This window comes from Neomonachus schauinslandi, chromosome 6 (assembly GCF_002201575.2).
Source record: "Neomonachus schauinslandi chromosome 6, ASM220157v2, whole genome shotgun sequence".
In the NCBI taxonomy this organism is placed as follows: Eukaryota; Metazoa; Chordata; class Mammalia; order Carnivora; family Phocidae; genus Neomonachus; species Neomonachus schauinslandi.
The window spans coordinates 136025199-136036518 of NC_058408.1; the positions used below are offsets into that span (position 1 = coordinate 136025199).

The 11320-nt window shown below is 44.1% G+C and overlaps 1 pseudogene; it reads left to right on the forward strand.

The window, feature by feature from the left end:
* Positions 1–8281: 8281 nt before the first annotated feature.
* On the forward strand, positions 8282–9566 carry LOC110589490 (annotated as a pseudogene).
* The last annotated feature ends 1754 nt before the right edge of the window (positions 9567–11320 follow it).

The window sequence follows — 11320 nt, forward strand, 5'->3', positions numbered from 1 at the left end:
AGTGATTATTGAAAGATATGAATTAATTGTCATCATGTTGCCTGTGAAGACGTTGTTTTTATAGATTGTCCCTGTAAATTTCTGTTGTAGATCACTCTTGGGGTCTTTCTCCTTTTATAGAACCCCCCTTAATATTTCTTGCAGGGCCGGCTTAGTGGTCACATATTCTTTCAACCTCTTCCGGTCGTGGAAGCTCTGCATCTCTCCATCCATTCTAAATGAAAGCCTTGCCGGATAAAGTATTCTTGGCTGCATGTTCTTCTCATTTAGTACCCTGAATATGTCTGGCCAGGCCTTTCTGGCTTGCCAGGTCTCTGTGGATAGGTCTGACATTATTCTGATGTTCCTCCCTCTGTACGTAAGGAATCTCTTCCCCCTAACTGCCCTTAGGATGGTTTCCTTGGTTCTAAGATTTGCAAGTTTTACTATTACATGCCAGTGTTGGCCTGTGTTCCTTGATCTTGGGAGGGATCCTCTCTGCCTCTAGGACGCGAATGTTTGTTTCATTCCCCAGATTAGGGAAGTTCTCAGCTACAATTTGCTCAAATACATCTTCTAGCCCTCTCTCTCTCTCCACCCCCTCCAGGATTCCAAATATTCTGACATTGGAATGCCTCATGGTGTCACTTATTTCTCTGATTCTATTTTCATGGATTCTAAGTTGTTTTTCCCTGGCCTCCTCTTTTCCCTTTTTATCTATTATACTGTCTTCCAGATCGCTTATTCTCTCTTCTTTCTCAGTTACCCTAACTGTTAGATTATCTAGATTGGATTGGATCTCATTGATAGCATTCTTAAGTTCTGCCAATTCACCTTTTATTTCTGCCCTTAGAGACTCTATGTTGCCATTAATTGATTTCTCCATTCTAGCCATTGTCTTCACAATTGCTAGCCTGAATTCCATCTCTGACATCTTGGTTATGTCTGCATCCATTTGTAAATCTGCAGCATAAGTCATAATCTCTGAGTCTTTTCTGTTTTGGGGGGCTCCTCCTCCTAGTCATTCTGTTGATGGGTGTTTGAGGGAATGTATAGAGTCGAAATTATTGACCAGAACCCAAGCTAGATGCACCTGTTTTCTTGGGACCTTAGGGTTGCTGGCCTCTTGTTTTCCCAGACTGTCTTCTGCGGGAGGGGCCTGCCGCGCTGTTACTCAGGCAACCCTGTTTGGGGGGAGTTGCCCTGCCCCCCTGTGGTGGGGGATGGGCTCAGTGGGAATCAGTCTTTGGGGCTTTTGTTCTCTGGCGCCTTTCCCTGGCGGCTTTCTGGGTCTTTTCCATGAGTCAGAGCAGAAGAGACCGTTTCCAACCCTCTGCCTCAGAGCAGAGACCGCAGTCTGTTCTTCAGTGAGCTCTCCAGGCCACACCGTCTCCGTTTCTGTTGGGGCTGCTATAAACTGCAGCGACCTGGGTTGTGCACCCCTCCGCAGCGCTCCCAGTCCTGCCTCCAGGTCGGGGCACGTCTCTGCCCTTTGTGCTTCTAAAACCGCCAGCCGCTCCCAGTTCACCCGCGCGGGACTCCGCCGCTCGGGGTTTCCACCCCCGGGGGTTGCAGTTCACCGGCGCGACCACGGGGCACCCGGTTTCCATCTCGGAGGCTGCAGGTCGCCTGCGCGCGACCCTCGCTCCGGTTTCTGTCCATGAGACTGCGGTTCGCGTGCGCGCGACCCTGCTGGTCTGGTCCTCCACCCCAGGGGCTGCCCTAAAGTCCTTTCCCGACGCTACCAGTCTGCGAGTCTGTGCCCTGTCTGCAGTGCGCAAGGCTGTCACTCACCGGCGGTGTAGGATCCCCACGGCCACGCACCCTCCCGCTGCTGTTTATCCTCTGATATCTGCCCGCAGAATCACGGGTCTCCTCTTCGTACCTCAAAACCAACCACCTGCGATATTCTGTTTGTAGAGATCCAGATCTTCTTACATCTCAGGCTGGTTTCGTGGGTGCTCACAGTGGTCTGGTAGCTATCCAGCTCAATTCCGGGGACCAGTTGAAATAGGGTCCCCTACTCCTCTGTCATCTTTCGCCTCTCAAGTCGGTGTGATATTATGAAAGAACTTCAGACTGCAAACTTCTTTTTTTTTTTTTTAAAGATTTTATTTATTTGAGAGAAAGAATGAGAGACAGCACGAGAGGGAAGAGGGTCAGAGGGAGAAGCAGACCCCCCGCCGAGCAGGGAGCCCGATGCGGGACTCGATCCCGGGACTCCAGGATCATGACCTGAGCCGAAGGCAGGCGCTTAACCAACTGAGCCACCCAGGGGCCCCAGACTGCAAACTTCTTAAAGGCCAGAATCATATGTTGTCATAAGTGAGAGCAGTAATGAGGGCGGATGATGTTCGTCTCCAGCGTGAGTAGGAATTGAAGGGAATGTGCACAACTTGCCTAGTCCCATGTCACTCATCATAGAGTAAGTGCTGGGTCCAGTCTTGTCTCGTCCTTGGCTTTCCAGCTCTGCCCCTGACTAGCTCTGTGACCTTGAACGGATTACTTCACCTCTCTGTGTCTCAGTTCCTTTATCTGTGAAATCCCACCCATGAAAGCAATTCAAGTAGCCAGGTGCCAAAGTTTAAAGAGGAAATGATGTTTCCAGGTATCTCAAAGTCACTGTCATTGGTAGGAAGGTGTGGGATTCAGCAAACCAACTAGTATCTCTTGCTGACATGTCAGCATGGGCTCTCAGGCCAAATCAGGAGCAGGTGATATACTCCATCAACTGATTCCTTACCATTGGACTATTCAAAAAGCTCTTCATATTTCTTTGGTCAAGAACAGCAAGGCCAGGTATCCCTTTCTGTCCTGGTGCCCAGAAGGGGAGCTTCAGAGGCCCCTCCTGCCCTGGGTACTAGACTGGGGTTTCTGGCACCAGCAGTGGTAGCCAACTGCAGGCTCCTGGCAGCTGGGAGGCAAGTTAAGCCATCCGTGCAGCCAGGCAATAAGGAGGGGATTAGAAGGATTGATGGAGTGTGCAGAGAAGGCCTCTGGCAGAACAAAGTGGAATCGAGAGGACTTGCCAGGCTGTGCGGAGCATTTCACATTCATGATCCAGGTCAAACAGCAGGGCTGCCAAGATTTGCTGTTGCTAAGGCTGTGCCAGCACAAAGGAGATAAACCTGGCTGGCTGGCTGCCTGCACCTGCTAGAATCTCCCATCTTGAGCTGATGAACTCTGAAGTCCCCACCGCCCTTGCAGAGAGGCCAGCAAATCATTTCCTCCCCCAAATGGGATTTCCTCCAGGGAATTGTGTCCCTGGTGTGTCATAGTAGGTGACATACACTGACCAGGCTGTAAAAAAGCTGCATGTTGGCTCAAAGGGACTTGTCCCTCTTTGGAGCTCAGGGGATGGGTCAGAAAAGTCCTTCTTGGACTCAGAGTATCTTAGGAGCTTCACAGATGGGATATCTTGGCTTCACAGATGCTCATTAGGCACTTGCCCTGTTTGGAATAAGCAACAGAACAGGCTGGCTTTCAAAGGGCAGCCAAGGCCTGGTGGAGAGGCTCTCCAGACGGTGGCAGGGCAGCCAGCAGCAACCCCAGCAGGAAGCTCTGGTGGCTCAAGCAGCTTGAATGTGCCAGATCACATAGCCCCAAGAACCCCAACCTTCTGTTGCCTCTGCTCTCTGGAAAGTATAGATGGGTTCTCCCTTTAGGATGGAGGAACTTCTTCTCCAGAGCCCATACTATAGAATGGGGCAATACTTCCTTCATCAGATGGGCCAACAGTTTATAGAAGGTTAACAGGAAAAATCATCTTCAATGAGAGGAAGCACTCCTGTTCAGCTTTAAGATCTCCCTGGCCTTTGGGTTTGCTCTATAGGGTGTCTCTTTTACCTCCAGGGCTCAGCTCAGTGGGACTTGATTCCCTCAGGCCAAAATCATCCTTCCTTAACCTCTCCCACACTATGGTCATCAGGGAGGATCTCAACATTCAAACTCTCACACCTTGCCCCTCCAGGAAGTAGCCCCCCATGTTGCCCTGAGGCCTCTTCTTTGGTACAGTTAATGCACATTTGGCATCCTGAGTCCTGTGCGTCTGACTCTGGGATCAAGGGAACATGGGGTAGATGGACCATGATCTTGGGGGTTACAGAGGGTGGTGAGAATTCTTGTTCTGCTGCTTCCTAACCATGTGTCTTGGGCAAGTCACTCAAGGATAAAATAGAAAAAGACTCATGAGCTTCAAGGTTGTTGTGGTGATTCCAATGAGATTTTCTAGAGAGAAGGGAAGAGAGACAAGAGAGAACAAGCTAAGCACAGTACCTAAGTGCCTTGTTGGTAGTTAAGTGTTTCATAAGAGGGAACTATTATTATTCTGATAGAAATGCTGATGTGCACACATGCAAAATTTTAAAGGTTTTAAATAATTTTAAGAGGACTCTAAATTAAGGATCCTGATCACAAATTATCAGATCCAATAGGTATTTCTCTTTGATTAGGAAAATGAGGCTAAGCCCCAAGAGAAGTGACTTTCCCACAGTCACTTAGTTACTTAGGAGCAAAACCAGATCTGGGAACTGGGACTCCTGACTCCAGTGCTCTTAACCTGGACATTTGCCTTCGAAGGAGCCAAATAGGCATCACAGTATCACCTACCATCTGCTAAACGACAGTGGTTGGCAAGAGATTCTCCTTACACTGCAGGGAACAGAAAATTGCTCAATTCATTTCCTTGTAGACGGTGAAAATCTCATTCAGGAGAAAAATGGGAGTGTGTGGATAATCAATCTGATGCCGCACTGGTGTACCTAACAACCCTCACAGAGGACAGCCTCAGTATAATAAGCTTTCAGTACCTTTGGGCTCCATCTGTGCTGGACATTTTCTGTTTGTCCCTCCAGATCTGTTCTCCCTGTCTTCACCCTGTTCACTGCCTCTGGAGGCTGACCTGTGTGGACCACACCAACAGGCACCCTTGCCCTTTGGCTTATGGTTTGGTGCAGCCAATCAGGAGCTCCAGTAGGAAATCAGAGAGGAAGGGAAATGAAGATAGTGAATTATTTCCCTTCTCATCTTTCTGTTGGGTCACCTCCATCTAGCTAAGTCATGCAATACAAGGTCACTGTTCCTCACACAGTGACCAGTTAGATGACTCTTTCCTTCGGGATTCATATAACTCTTCCTTCCTTTGGTCTCTTTGGGCTTAAGGGTGGTGACTCTCTTATTAACCTTAGGGTGTTGTACCATCCTTTGTGGTTTTCCTATGCCCTGTCCACATCTTTGTAAATAATCTCTTTGTAAATGAACTATCCTTGAATTATCCTGAGTGTGCCATCTGCTTTATTTTGGGACTCTAACTGATATACTAGGCTCACATTGTCCCAAATCAAGATCCAGCAACAGTTCCCCCTAGTGTTGGCTAGGGAGAAAATTCCATATCAAATAACACATAACTTTGAGAATGTGCCTCTATTTTTGCTATAACCCCCTTATGTAGCCCCTTTTAGGAACCCAGCCAGAATTTTGCTGATTGTAGCAATGGGGCTATGATTCATCTTCCATGACATGGGAGATGTGCACAGTGTCAGAAGTGACCGGTAAAGGTGAATAGAGGGGGGGACTTGGTCATCTGGCCAAATGCCATCTATTTTATCTTGTGAACTTCATGGGGCTTCTTTTGGTTTTCTGACATGATTTCGGCTTCACAAAAACAACCTGGAAAGCCATTACATACAGTGACTTTATTACCTAACCCTAAGCCTAAACCCTATCTCAATAATTAGGAAAACTGAGTTCTTGAGATATGGAGATATAAACTCTTACTAAAGTGGGTAGAAAGAGTTGATGTTGAGTCAAGAAACTAACCCGGAATCCACAATCCATGACCTTTTTGTTCTTACTCTACATTTTCCTGTTTTGGTCTTCCACAAAAAACTAGATGGTGAGCTGAGGAAAAGAAATAATGTTTTTAAAATATTAAGTAATGATTTTTTTTGTATTTACCAGTGTTTATTTGGCACCTATTATGTGTCAGACACAGTCTAGACTCTGGAGATACAATGGTTGCTAAGAAAGATATGATCACTGTAGTCAAAGAACATACAGTCCAACCCAGAGCAAACTATGGCTGCAGGCTATCTGTTTTGTTAATAAAGTTTTATTGGAACACAGACATGCTGATTTGTTAATGTGGTGTCTATGGCTGCTTTCCAGCTACAAGGCAGAGTTGAGTAGTTGCAAGAGAGATTGTATACCTCGCCAAGCCCGTACTGCCTAGCCTTTTACAGTAAGTTTTCTGAATCCTCGCCTAGCCATGTAACTTCCTAGTATGTAGCACAGACACATTTTTTTTTTCTCAACAAATACTCTGTGGTCAGCTCAAGAGACTCTTCACAGCTGAAAAGCATTGCCATTGTCTTGACAGTAGGAAATAATCCGCAGTGGATTATTTTTAATCTTTGCATCTTAAGGAAGTTGCTGAAATTTCTAGAGCTGTTGACATATGAACAATTTTTTTGCCTTTTTTTTTTTTTTTTTGCGGATCCGTGTGAATTCAATACACCTGTGCAACTGTGAAAGAAGTTTCAAAGGGGAAACTATTCTGATGCACGGGGGGTAGGGGGAACGGATTGAATAGAACCTTGATTACTCCCATTCCAGAATGTGTCATCTGGTTTTCTGCTGCTCTTAGCCTTCTTCTAAATGTACTTATGCTGTGAATTTCTTTCCAACTTTTTGTTCATAAATACTCGAAGAAAAGAAATGAACTCAGAAATTCCTTTTAACCATTTCCCTTTCACTGGTATTTCACAGCACAAATTTGTGGTTGTGGGATTCTCTGGGATTGAAGCACAGCTGGGATGAGAGTAAAAGCCATGTAATGGTCCGGGACTGTCCATCCTCTGTGAAGCATCTCTGAATAACACTCAGAATAACATTCAAATAGGTGCAAACTGCTCTCTCTGAGTCCTTGTAGGCTTAGGATGTTTATCTTGTTCTGGGAACTCATATGGAGTATTATTAAAATTTGAAAAGAAAAGAAATGTAACTGATTCTCCAAATGAATAGGTGGGTTTTGTTTTAATTAAAATTAGATGCTAATGAAAGAAGCTGGGACACTCTCTAAAGATAAGGAAAGGGAAGGACAATGTTGTAGTTTATTCTAGGAAAGAAAGAAGAAAGAAAGAAAGAAAGAGAAAAAGAAAGAAAGAGAAAAAGAAAAAAAAAAGAAAAAGAGAAAGAAAGAAAGGCGCCCCTCGAAGGGGAATAATTTTTATTCACCCATTGGTTAATGAGAAAACAATTTGAGACATAACTAGGGCACTCTTCAGAAAATGCTTTTGGCAGCTCCTTAAAATGATGTGACTGCAGGTTAGGAAACTTTATAAAATTAATTATTTTCCAATACTTTCTGTGAGACTAAAGCCTGCGCGCGCACACACACGTCTGCTTTTACTTGTGGGATACAAATTACATGAAAACTTATGTACCTCAAACACACATATCATTTAATGTTGAAATATTAGAAGCATTCTTACTAAAATCAGGAACAAGAGAAGTATGGCTGCTATGATCAGTACTATTCAACATTTTAATGAAGATAATATACAGTGCAGTAAGACATGGAAAATAAGTAATAGCTGCTAGACAGAAAGAGATACGGCTGATAGTACTTGGGATTTATCCAAAAATCTAAGTAGTTTGTCAGGTAATCTTTGAATTTTCTATTAGCACTCAAGAAAATTCAGCAAGTTTGATGGATTCCATCTCTCTATCTATTTCTGTACACCAGTGATAGTTACAAAATATCATTTTCTGATACGAACATAAAGAAAAGTATAAAGCTTACTGAGAGACAGAAGACTTGATAAAATAGAAATATTCCATGTTTGTGTTTAGGAAGACTCAATAAATTCTTTATAAATTAATCTAAAAATTTAGTTGCATTCCCAGTCAAATTTCTCTGGAATTTGACAAATTAATTCTAAAATCCTTGTTTGGTAGAAAATGTACAAGAGTAAGTCAATTTTTTTAAGAAAAAGAAAATGGTGATGGAGATATGGCTTATGAGACATCAAAATATCCTATAAAGCTGTAGTAATGAACAGGATACTGTATTGGAATGGAAGTAGATAAAAAGGGATAAGTGGAACTCAATAGAAGCTAGAGGTAAATATATTCTAGAGAAAGCATTTCATGTAACAAAGGAAAGAACTTGGGACAATTGGCTAGCTATCTGAGAAAAAAGAAAATTAGATCCATATCTAAAACAATATACAAAATTAACTCTAGGGGAAGGGACCTGGGTCTGTATCACCTGCAGAGTAATCAGTGGGTGGCAGGGGAGGGTATGTCTCACCCTCTGGTCTGCTGGGGTCACGTGCCTGTGCAAGCCAAGTGGGCTCTGGGATCTCCAGCCTCACCAGGGATCTGGAGTCCTGACTCTCACCTGGGGGCTCCACCTGGCATTCAGGGGGGTGTGGGGCATGCTCTGCGGTCCCTGGCACTGCCTCTAGCCTCCTCCTTCCTGATGCCACTGCTGAGCAGCCTGTGGCTGGTGGGGGGCTGGCCCCAATCTTGCGCTGGCTCCGGAGCCGCGGCTGGACCCTTGGCAGGCACACCGACTGCTGATCCATGGCCCTCCCTGGCCTGCTCCTGAGCCTGCTGCAGGAGGGCCACCTGGGCACTGTGCAGTTCCTGCACACCTCCGCCCTGCTCACCCTAGCTGTTGGGCTAATAGCTGTGTGGCTCGCAGGCCTCTGCGGGTCCGGTGCAGCTGGTGGCTGTAGCCCCATGCCTGTGCACCTGGCCATGCTGGTGGGGCTGGGTTACCAGCCTAGACAGCCCCAGGGGCACTGTCATCGTGGCTGCTGACTAGATACCGCTGCTCAGCGCTGAGCCACCCTTCCTACAGCTTCTCTGTGGCCTCCTTGCTGGCCTGGCCTATGCAGCCGGGTCCTTCCAGTGGCTGGAGCTTTCTGAGTGGTGGCTGTGTGCAATGTAGGAGGGTGTCTTTCGCAGGCCCCTGGCGAGGGGCTGGCCACTCAGACACCTTCCTACCCCAGGCAGCCTGGCTGCGCTGCCTATCACTCCTCCTACCACCCTGGACCTCCTTACATGGCCTCCCCTAGTCTCTGGTTCTGCAGTGAAGGCTCAGCCTGGCAGTCCCCAGGCCTGTGGCCTGTGCAGTGGACAGGAGAGGGCTCCTCAGAGGTGAGGCTGGCCTGGGCACAAATGACCTAACAAAGCACATTAAGTTAAAATATAATAATATTTATGTTGCAAATATTTTCTTTCAGCCCAGCAGGTAAATATTTTTTCAATATATAAGGACTTTCTATTAATAAATAAGAAAAAGGCAAAAATACGAGTGGGTAATTCACAGAAAAAGAAATTCAAATAGCTAGAACTACACGAAGAGATATGAAACTTCACTTATAATCAGAGAAATACAAATGAAACATCAGTGGAATATCAGTTTTGCTCCCATAAATTTGGAAGACAAGGAAGAAGAAGTAGTAAAAGGCTATGGGGAAGAAGAAGAAGATAATGAGGACTTTTATATACTGCCCTTGGTACTGACACTGATGCAGCCTCTTCTGGAAAAGAATTTCACAATGTTTATCAAGATTTAGTATTTATATCCTCTTATTTGACAATCCATTTTAAAGTGGTATTTTCCTAGAAAAATATTCCCATGTGTCTACAATGCAATGTATACATCACAATGTTGTTTATTACAGTGACAAACTGAACATGACTAACTGTCCATCGGGGTACAGTTAAATGAAGTATTTCATCTATTCTATGGAATATTATGCAGCAATGAAAAAGAATGGGGTAGATTTATATGTACTGTTACAGATCTCTAAGACATACTGTCACCTGAAATAAAAGCAATTTGTAAGATAATACACAATGTAAAAACAAGCAAACCAAACAAAAATATATAATTCTAAATATGAACATAAATACATGTAAATATACATAATAAGATCTGGATGTATATACACCAAACTGTATAAAATTATATTTGAAGAGGGCTGTGAGTTTGGTGTGGCAAAGGGGATCTTTTTATAGAATTATTTGTTTGAATTTTTATAAGAATGTATGAATTGGGGTCACCTGGGTGGCTCAGTCAGTTAAGCGTCTGCCTTCAGCTCAGATCATGATCTCAGGGTCCTGGGATCCAGCCCCATGTCAGGCTTCCTGCTCATTGGGGAGCCTGCTTCTCCCTCTGCCCCTCCTCCCACTTGGGCTCGCTCTCTCTCAAATAAATAAATAAAATCTCAAAAAAGAAGAATGTATGAATTGTGTGATTAACAATAATGAATTAAATAAAAACTAAAACAAACAAAAATCCAAACATACAAGATTACATCTTATGCTTACAAAGAGCTTGAACTAGATATTTTTCTTATATTGTATAACTGCACATTCCTCCTTCCCAGCAAACTTCTTATTTCCCTTTTAGAATTTATCCTTGGAAATGTCAATGCCAGAGACCAGTCCATTAGCTAATTAGGCACATTTCTTGAGTATACAATTACCTTAAGGGATAAAAGATGTTGCATCTCACATTCAGACCTTGGCTAATATGTAGATCATTAACTAAAGCCTGATTCATTAAATTTTGTGAAGATACAGGCGAGCCCTTCTTATTGTTTTTAAATAAAGTCCTAAAAATTTCAACTCTTCAGTGATGTGAATTTATTGGCCCATAATTAGCTTTTCACCAAAGTTTTACATTATCCTGCGCTCTCTATATAATATTGCTCATATCACTGACTACAATCTAGCCTTTGGCCATAAACAATGGAAAATAATTGGCTTTTTAAATTTTTTTATTTTTATTTTTATTTTTTTTAAAGATTTTATTTATTCATTTGAGACACAGAGATACAGAGAGAGAGCATGAGCAGGGAGAGAGGCAGAGGGAGAAGGAGAAGCAGGCTCCCTGCTGAGCCAGGAGCCCGATGTGGGGCTCGATCCCAGGACCCTGGAATCATGACCTGAGCCGAAGGCAGATGCTTAACCATCTGAGCCACCCAGGCGCCCCAATAATTGGCTTTTAATTATATAATCAAATAAGCCAGAATGGACACTCTTACAAAACCATTTTTGCTCAACATTACATTTTCCCTGGAAAACAGAAAAGTTGTGAAAAAAATCAATCATGGTGAAACTTAGCTGAAGGAAAAGGCATTTTTATATGGATGTCTGTTCTAAAACATCTTGCCTTGGTGGGTCACCTCCTAGTTCCCACTCCTTATTCAACAAATATTTCTTTCTTTTTTTTTTTTTAATTAATTTATTTGACAGAGAGTGGGAGAGAGAGTGAGAGAAAGCATAGGCAGGGGGAGCAGCAGAGGGAGAGGGACAAGCAGAC